We start from the raw sequence: 10,071 nt of genomic DNA on the forward strand, positions 1-10,071 counted from the left end.
CTAACCAAAAAGAAAAATCCAAACCAAATCAACACCCCGAAACATTTTCGATACGATGTTAGGGTATGAAATCGCCAGCCATAGCCGAAAAAGGGTGGCTTTCATGAATATGCTGACATTTCCCAAAGCCCGTCGAGCAGGTCCATTTAATTCAACTAACCACCCAATGGCCTAGAAGGGAAGCGACGGGGAGAGGGTGTTGCAACGCATCCGGGTGGAAAACGTTCGCCAATAGACACTGTTGCAAATTGGATCGCATCCAAACATCGAACGTTTTCGGAAAGGACGAGGCGAATGCCCCTGGGAATGCTATAGAAACGACACGGAACGGGGACAGGTTCAGGAGCGAGATGGTTCTAATAAAATGTGGGTTGCGTTGTGGGTGCGTCGGTGGTTCGGGATGGAAAACGCCCCCTCCCGAACGGATGCATACCGGACAGGCAGTTCCGTTCGGATTTCGGTGAAAATGTGACGACGATAGTATTTTTGTCGTACGTTCCGGGCTTAACCATCGACCATAGGGCATAGTTATCTGGCCATGCACAATCGGGGTGCAAATTCTGGTGGAAAGTGAACAAGAATGGCATTTCCTACGGCTCGTTGCAGCCTGAAAAGCGTAGCAACGTTGGCATTTAGAGGTGACGAATGGGATTGGGAAATTATAAAGCTGAATGGCAATTCGTATTACCGTACTTGAGGCTCAATATTGCATTAATTGGAGAAAAGTTGACAATTCATTTCGATCGATTCATTGATTAACTTGACCCTTTAATTGGGTCGAAACCATAAATTTCGAAAATAGTAAAAACTCATTATTGTTACACCAGAAAAAGGAAAATATTATTTATGAAGATCACGATCTTTATGTTACAAACTAAACGGCCTGAAAAGTCTGTAGTCTACCTTCTAACCATTCTTTTAAACTCACAGTCTTAATTTTCAACTCGTTCATATTCTAGAAAAATTAAATGTTATCAACCAAAACTAACTAACACTACTTCGTTACCATTTTGGATGATTGCCACAATCCTGACATATGTTAGGGAAATTACGGGACATAAACGCATTCACAAAATAAGCCCAAAATTACACCAAGTGGAAGTTATAGCAGAAAGTTACGATTTTCACATCCACTTCCCTTTTCCTTCAAGCCCCGGCCAATGTTCGGTCTCCGGCTAGACACGGAACAATAAACTTTATGTTATGAATATTTGGACGCTTCAAAAGCGAAATCGCAGTCCTTGGCCCGGGTCATTGTACAGTTTATGTCGCGGACGCAGGGAATAAAACCGACGTCAATAAAGGCTCGACGATATGCATATAGCGATCGAATGGGCCGCAGTTATCTTCCCCATGGTCGGAGGCGATGATCATCATCCTGAAAAACTTATGACTGAAAACACGGATTCGTACACGCACGTATTTGGAGCGCAGATCGAGATGCAATGACGAGTTTGCATAATAAATTGTCACCACTGAAGTCGGCTCTGACGATGTGAAGGAATTAAATTTCCTTCCTTTCCCATTTGGATCTCCAAAAGAAAATACTTAGCAGTAACGGTCTGAGGAAGATTTTAAGCTCCCAGACACGTCGTGGTGCGATCTTCCTTTATCCCCAAAAGATCCCCACCACCGCTCACGCCAACTAACTTACCAACGTAAGAAAATTTTATCCGACGTACGTCAATAAACGCTCTCGAAATGAACCATCCCACGCATGACCTCGCAACGTGTGGGCGATTTTCTCCCGCAAAAGCAAAGAAAATGCCCGTACGTACTGGAACGGTACGGTACCCCACCGGTCTCGGCAAGCCCCCGGCGTGAAAAACCAATACTTCCACCCTAGCCTAATGTCGACGTAATGCTTGCGGCGTGAAACTGCTCGTAAAAATGGCAATGGTCGTAAAACGCGGTAAAATTATCGCAATACCCGCAAAACCGAAGCACCAAAGTGCGATGGCGATGAAATGTTTATTGCAATAACCTTCGCACGAAAGATTCTTCGATCCGCCTTTTCTTTTTGCATTCCATCTTCTTAAAGCTTTTCTGCACACCTTAAATCAATGGCTCATTTTCTGTGGTTTTTAAAAGATGTTTTTGAACTGTGCGATACCATCAAATTGTAGAGGCAATCAATAAATAACATTCGAAAAAAGAAAAGTTAACTACTTTTTAAACGTTATTAAATATTTAATTTTGCCATTCGGAGTACAATTACGAATCCACGAAATTGAGGTAATCGAATTTCCACAGATTAAATGTGTTTCATTCAATCTCTTCCGCTCGATACTGTCGGATTTTGCCCACTATATATTAATGAGCTCGTAGAAACTGAAAAGCACAGACATGTATTGCCTTCCCATTTTAATAATAAAACATTCTTCGCAACGGAGCGCGAAAGAATTTTTAATTATTTTTGTCCCCGACAAAGAGGTGCGGTTCTGATTAAAGCGAAGTCACAATGAGATTCACATCAAACAGAGGTATAAAACTGAGGTAAAAACTGCAGTAGGGGTAATGACGGTGCATAATTGAAGTAAAATCTCACTTCAAAAGGTCATGGAGCGAAAGCAGCAAATCTGCACAAACAGTTCTGAACAGTGAACAGCTGGAAAAACATCTCAACTAAGGTCCGTCTTTAAAGCGCAGTTTTCTTCGTCGAGGTTGAGAAAAACATCCGACTGTAAAATGGGCAAGCAAAGACGTCCAAACACACCAACGCAAACGCTCCGTACTCGGGCACGTTTAAAATAGATATGGTAAGCAAAAATTAAATAACCATTAGCGACCCTTATCTTATCTGTGTCTGCGGCAAGAACATCGGGGTCGGAAAGAAAAGCTAAAACCCCGCGTTTGAACAGACCGGGATTTCTTCATAGTCATCGTGCCCACGCAAGCACTTGGAGAACGTTTCGTGGAGAAAAAAAGGCACAATCCGATATTCGCTCCGGGAAGGTTAAGTTTTTCTTACTTTTACATTCTCCAGCGAGTGCTTCGAGGGCGGAACTTTCCAGTTCAGCATACCGACGGGTGCACGGTGCGTTCTTTTGGTGCTGAATTTATTAGTTCACTTTGTGGATTTTAGTTGCCGTTACGTGCTTCCCGAACCGGATTCTTTAAGTGCAGGAAGCTTTTTTTTAAATGCTGTTATTCGAACCATCGAAGGCGATGGGTTTGTTTTTCTTAATTTTATTTTTAAAATCACGTTACATATCTAGGTTTGAAGTAGCCTAAATAAGTGTATAAAACTATTCTCAAAGTATCAAAATTCAGAAAGTTTTAGAAGAACGTAAATCAAAACAATTCATTTACGGGTGTTGAACCTGTGAGACAAATACAGATTCAACGTTTTTATGGTGATAAATTTAACTGGTGTTGTTCGTGGCCACTAAACCCATTATCCTTAGCTTCAAACCCCCTGGAGCCCTGGGCAGTGACGCGTGAAATTGGGAAAAATATTACCCTCGTTGGTGCTTTTTCCTTCAACTTCCACCGCACGCACCGGCGCCATTTGAAGTGGTGTAGACAATTTCGTATTTGTACCAATCACCGACCGGATCGTTTGTCTTTCTCCCGCCTTCGACGAAAGCTCGAAGTTAGCATCCTGTTGGCATGGCATGATTCCGTCTCACGGTCCAGGATCGAAGCTCGGTTCATGCTGCCCGGGGAAATCAACGGATGCAATAAGTTCTCATAACCGTCGCACATTATTATTCCCATCATTGTTGTTGCAGTTCACAGCGTCAGCCCACGATGCGTGGGGGTGATTTAATACACCTTGTGATTTCCCATTAAATCTTTTGCCTCCCACCGGAACCAGTGCTCCCGTCCTTAGACGGCAGCTGACCTCGCCGAAGGTTTGTCCGAACCGGCTCCAGCCTATGGAAAATTCATGCAAAATCTCGAAGAAACTCAAACACGACCGGGATCTGATTTTTCCACCTCCCCTTTCCCCGGAGTCGGACTTTTCAAAACGCCCCCGAGATTTCCGGGCCCTCGAAACCGGGCATCGCCCCGAATACGGGATAGGAAATGAAACAATTTTCCCGAACAATGTACGAACGGTGGATAATAATGCGGGAAAAACTAGGAAAAACGCAGCGGCGTCGAACATGGGTTGGAAAATGTTGAACTTATACCGGCACCGGATGCGAGGGCGGCTCGTCAGGATGGAGGGGGGGAGGGGGGGGGGGGGGGGGTGGACGTGGGAGAGTAATGCATAAAATATGCAAATCTGGGCACACGAGTTCACCTTCCAGCTGTTCGGATGAGATTTTTCACTTGAACTTTGCCTCCAATCCAACCAACTACCCACCGACCACCGACCCACCAACCTCCACTTCCCACACACACACACACGCGCACATCTACGCACTGGCCACATTGGCCTGAGAAATATGCATACCCTCCACGAGACTACTCTTTATGGGTATATTTCGATTTCATTCAGCTTCTATAAAATATGGTTTTCTTGGTATTGAATATTTAGAGCTTGTAAATTTTCTAAAAATATTTTAATTTATTATTTAGTCATAAATTCGACTAGATTAGATACGATTGTACTTTTGCTTCAAGTATACATTTCTCTCAAATGGTGGCGATATTTTACATGCTCCATTGCCAACATTACAATACAACATTGCGGTAAGAAAATGGAGCCTCCGAATAAATATCAAGTTTAAAAACGAAATGTATACATTTCCAAGGTTCAACCCAACCATTGGATCATTTGATAATAAATCCTCGTCGGGGGCATCTCCCTGGATTGACTGGTATTACGTTCGCTTCGATCTACTGCGAAATCCAAAACCGTCCGATGAAAGGAAAAACAAAACAAACAACATCTCGATCGTTTAGGATTTCCTTTTATTTTTCATACGTATTTTTTTCCAAGTGCGTCATGAATGAAAGGAATGTTCCCTCGCGTTCCGGAAAACTCGATGCAGGGACGCGTCAATAAAGGTGAATGTATGGAACGCTGGTCAGGGGAAAATTATTTTTTCCATCCATTCGGTGGAACGCTCGCGTAACAAATGTGATTGATATTTTCGGTATGCGCACCGGCGGACTGGTATGGAATATTTATGCATAAAAACGGTTCGGGTACTGACGATCGCAGCGAACTTTTTTCAACGCTTAATTGCCGGGTTAATTATAATTACCGTAGTTAAAGTGGCAATAAAATTTAATGATGTCTTCCTCCAGTTTACCGATTCAGTTCCATCCCGGGGCTTGGTTCGCTCGAAATTTCCATTTTGTTATTTTGTAGGTCATTCTGTTTTTCCAACTCTTGAAAATTATGATTTTGAAAATTTCTTTTCCACTTGATGGTTTGTTTTCAGAATTAACCAAATTGAATTGTGCTCTTAGATGATTCAATTCTCGTTCTTTTTCGTGTAACAAATCAAGAAACCATTACTTTTCCTGCGGGCAAACCTTCATACGCTAACAGCCTTAACCTACAAATTGGTGAAAAATTGAAAGCACTCACCAAAATGATCGGCTTAATTTTCACTTGCTCGTACAAATGGCTACCACGTGCCACGGACCAACGGGTTGCACGAACTTTCCAGTTCGAATCTAGTATTTTATTTCCTATGCTCGAACACACACACCCGCACAAAAACCTAAACCTTGGGGCCGAACAAACCAGACAAGGTGAACGGCGACATAGGGGTTTATCGGGGCGAGATTTATGACCATCACTCGGCGGCTTGGGCGGTTGGAAAATGTGTTGGGAAAATTTATTGCTGTACCTACTGCTACTACTGCTAACCGAGTTCCCGGTGCTCGTTAGTTTTGGTTTCATTTTCTTTTTTTTTGTCTTCCTTTCACTATGATTGGCCATTCGCTCGAGTCTACATCCGGGCCCAATCGCCGAAATAGGCCAGCGCCACATGATGAATATGTGGAAATTATGGTAGCAAAAAGCGATCCATTGAAATGCCAACCGTGTAACGAGATGTAGGAAAGGCTTTTTGTTTGAAAATGCACAGTTTGAGCAGTTCCTATTTTGCATACGTAAATTCTTCCATTTTCACGTTTTAAATATCATTTCCGATTAATTTTAAATTGATTAAATTATACATATTCGTGATTTCTTTATCACTTTAATAAATGTAAATTGTTATCATCCTAGAAATGAACCAAGTATAACTAAATCAAATAAAACTATAATTCCTCAGAACAAATAGGCAATGTAAATGTCAATGATTCTCTTACACAACGTTAGCAAATTAGAAAAGAACAACAACAAACACAGATTTCTACCAAAATCCCATCGACAAGTAACGGTCCTTTCCGCGCACAACCGACTGAATAATACAAGAAGTGCTAGAAATGTCACATCCACCTACGATTGCCGTTCAACTCGATGACGTTCTCCCGGCGATTCCCATCTTCGCCATTACTGTCTCGTATTCTAGTTCGCTTCGGTTAGATGTGTTCCCGAACGGGCTAAAATGTTATTGCAAATCGACATCAGGATTGCCAACCACCTCCCACCGGCTCTCTCTCTCTCGGCTCCATTAGCTTTTTCTGGGAAGAAACCTAGGGTTCCCTTAATAGTGGTGTCTGTATCGAAAACAAGACCCTAATCGAGATTGGTCAGATTACGTAAGGCCAACGGTAAGATTGCAAGCATTCCTTAAATGGCGTGTAGTCACAAGACGACGGCCTGGTCGATCCTTCCCTCTCCCGGGGTGGATTGGTTAACCGGTTCTCAGAGGCACATTATTTCAAAGTTGTTATCACAAATATTTCCTAGAAAACAACCGCAATCCAGCTACGAAGTATTATGGTTTGATTGGACAGTTGAATCGGTATGTTGAATTCGAGGAAATCTGGGACGTAATTATTGCGAACCCTTGTCATAAAGCCTATTTTGGCATGTTTTTATTCTCGTTTCTAGTAGGCAATGTTTATCATTGTACATCCATTTGGATGGTGTCTTATTTTGGAATATAACTTGTTTTTCGCTACGTTCATGAAAAAGATTGTGCTTCACTGGACACTGGAAGATATTGGATGGAATAGCTTTAAATTATCTATCTAGAATACGCGTAACTACTGTTTTGCATTCACAAACAACCCGAATGCTACTCGTTCGCTGTTAAAGTTTTCATTTACTTGCATATTTTCTTTACTGAATGGAGCTTTCACAAACCCCAGCTCTGGGATTCAAATGTCACCAAAGCTTAACAACACCTCCGTCCTTCGGCGTTCGTTCGACCAAAAAAGTGTGCTTTCCGCGTCAGTGCTATCTTAATTGCAACCGCACCCCCACCGAGTGCTCCGGCAACAATTGTACGCCAAAGGCCAAACAACAAACGCTCCCGAACGACTGCCCATCGTGGCACAGAACATCGTCCACGATAATAGTCCCAGCGCCTGCCAGCAGAAGAAGGGGGCGACTACAAACGAGCACATTATTCTTCATCGTTTTTTCCGCTCTTGTCCTCTTATTTTGGAGCAATTTAGTGTTTACCCAAGCGTTGCCCATTTCGAAGCCACACTGCCTTGCTCGTTCCAAAGGGTTCTGTCAGTCGCAAGTTTCCGTTCTGCAATTTCTTTTCTTCCGTTTTCCTTCCGTCATCGGCGCTGCTAAGCGGTCTCAAGTGCTCCTTCGTGCTGAGTCGTTGTCGTAAGCACCAAATTTAAATGTCGCTCCGTTCGTTGCCACTCCGCTGACTTTGGTGAGATCCAGTTTTAACTGGGTGTGATACTTAGACTTATTCAATGTAAAGTAAAGAGGAAACGTTATAATGATTATTAAGCTTACAGTTTCCTGTAATTTGTTGCTCGTTGCAAAGGTTGTTACAAATTTTACTCAGTCGATTCGATTGTTTGATTATTTGGTTTTATATTTTCTTTCCTGTTGTTTCATTTTCGAAACAAGTACTGACCATATTAATTTATTTTCTATTACTATGTCCAATGAGGTTTAAAATAAAGAAGTTTTCTATCGTAGTGTTCTAAAAATAAATCCATGTAAAATATACGAATATTTCATAAACTGGTATCAGATTCAAAAATACTTCATTTAATATTTCATTCGTTGTTAGTTTCACTATCAACCCAAACCGAGCAAATTGAGTTTTAAAAAAATACTCAAGATTATCATACTAAACAAGCTGCCCTTCTCTTTCCAAACAACAGCAGCGCTAGCAACCAAGCCTTGTTTTTCCAACCCACTTCCTGGTTGTTTCAACAACACTCGTTTTTACCCGTGACAAATTAGCAGTATTACTGCCGTAATGCGCTTACCGGGAACAATGATTTTCCACCCCGGCATCACTGTCATTAGCGCAACACAAAGGTATTAATGGCCGTCCGGTAACATTCACATCGTGCGGTATCGCTTTCCACCGTCGGAGAATTCATAAAAGGTGACAATGTACTCACTTTTTTCTTCTTTTACATAGTGTGCCGATAGTGAAGACAATCCCTGTTTTTCCGACCACGCGCGAGGAAGAGCAAGGGGGCGGAAAACTCCTAGTAAAAACCACGCTGGCACTGCCGGAAAGAATTACAGAAATAACACGGCTTGCGGCACACCTTCATTTGGTTTCCATTCAAATGAAGTGCGTAGGCTTTCGTGTGGGGCGTTGTCGTTGCGCTTTTTCACCCGTTACGACCGTGTCGATACGCGATACGCAGTTTTTGATGTCACTTCCCACTCTCGCTGGTCCGGTGATCGAACGTCAAAGTGTCTGCCAGAGCGGGATGAAACGAGGAAGCGAAAAAAACGCCTATTAACAGCCCTGTTAATGGCCTATCGCATGAATAATACATTCTCGCTAGCTGCTACTTCCACCGCGTCGTAGTTATTCAACAGTGATTCGATCGAAGTGAGCTGTGGAAAATGCGTTGCCAAGCCTTTTAAGTTATAGCTCCCGGATAAAATAGGGTAACATTTCATCAGCAGAATAAATTACGCTTCAACTGGGTGATATCACCGTGCGGTTCTATTTGATCGGCCCGTAGAAACGCCAGCGTTTTAGAGACCGTGGCGTAGTTGGACATCAAAGGAAAATATAAAAGGATTCACTATCACCGACCACCCTGTTGATCAGAAACACTTTTGGAGGTGAATAGAACTAATGGATAGCAATAATTATTCAAACTATTTTTAAAAAACAGCACAGCTCAATTGTGCAGAGTTTCAAGTGGAACGTGATAGATTTGTGAGTGCAGAACTTGTACAACATTTTTACTACTTTTTTAAATGAAATATTTCATATTAATGTCATCAGATTAAATATTTTGAGGTATTATTGGACTTTTGTAATTTTGTTGATTTATTTTTCTATTAAAATAGGTATAATTTTGGCTTCTAAAGGCTTAATTTAAAAAATCTTTACCGTTTGCATTGATTCTTATTTTAATAAATGAATTTTCTTGAAACAAATACCATTCAGATTTTTTATAAATTGACCATCTTTTAAATTCCATTAAAAAAAACCTCTAAATGAATAATTTATCAACCTTCATCAAACCGAGAAGGAGCCCTTTTCGAACAGGATATAACACTCCACGCCTTTTCTTTTTGTATCCGTCCATTAAACTAATATCTTGACCCTACCCCGACGCGTCGCGCCAATTACAGTGGCTGTCGAAAATAATGTAATTTCCTCCGCATCTTCGGTTCCTTCAAACCACCCCCGGGAAGCGAGTTCGTTCAAAAGCAGCGCTTTACATGCCATTACAATCGTTTCCCGATCGATTCCATCGCTTACAGAACCCACCAAGGCACTGTGGCGCCATCTTGCGGTTGTTCCCGCCGGTTCGGATTGAACCGGCCGGCCGGAAAAAGGGTTTGCTTCTGTAACTGGCGTCTCGGTAAATGAGGTCGCTTATTATCATTACGCTTTGGGCTCGTGATCCTTGTCACTTGTCCACTCGAAACCCTCCGGCTCGGATCTCGAAACTCTCCGGCCGCGAAAGCCTACCCTTGCGGCAAGTTCTCATCTCGAGTTCGATGGCTCTCGTCGACCTCCCGGGCGAGCCGGTTATCTGGTTTTGCCGTTCTTCAAACAAGTGAGTGAAAATAATTAAACTCGTTGGCTTCCT

This window comes from Anopheles ziemanni, chromosome 2 (assembly GCF_943734765.1).
Source record: "Anopheles ziemanni chromosome 2, idAnoZiCoDA_A2_x.2, whole genome shotgun sequence".
Taxonomy (NCBI): Eukaryota; Metazoa; Arthropoda; class Insecta; order Diptera; family Culicidae; genus Anopheles; species Anopheles ziemanni.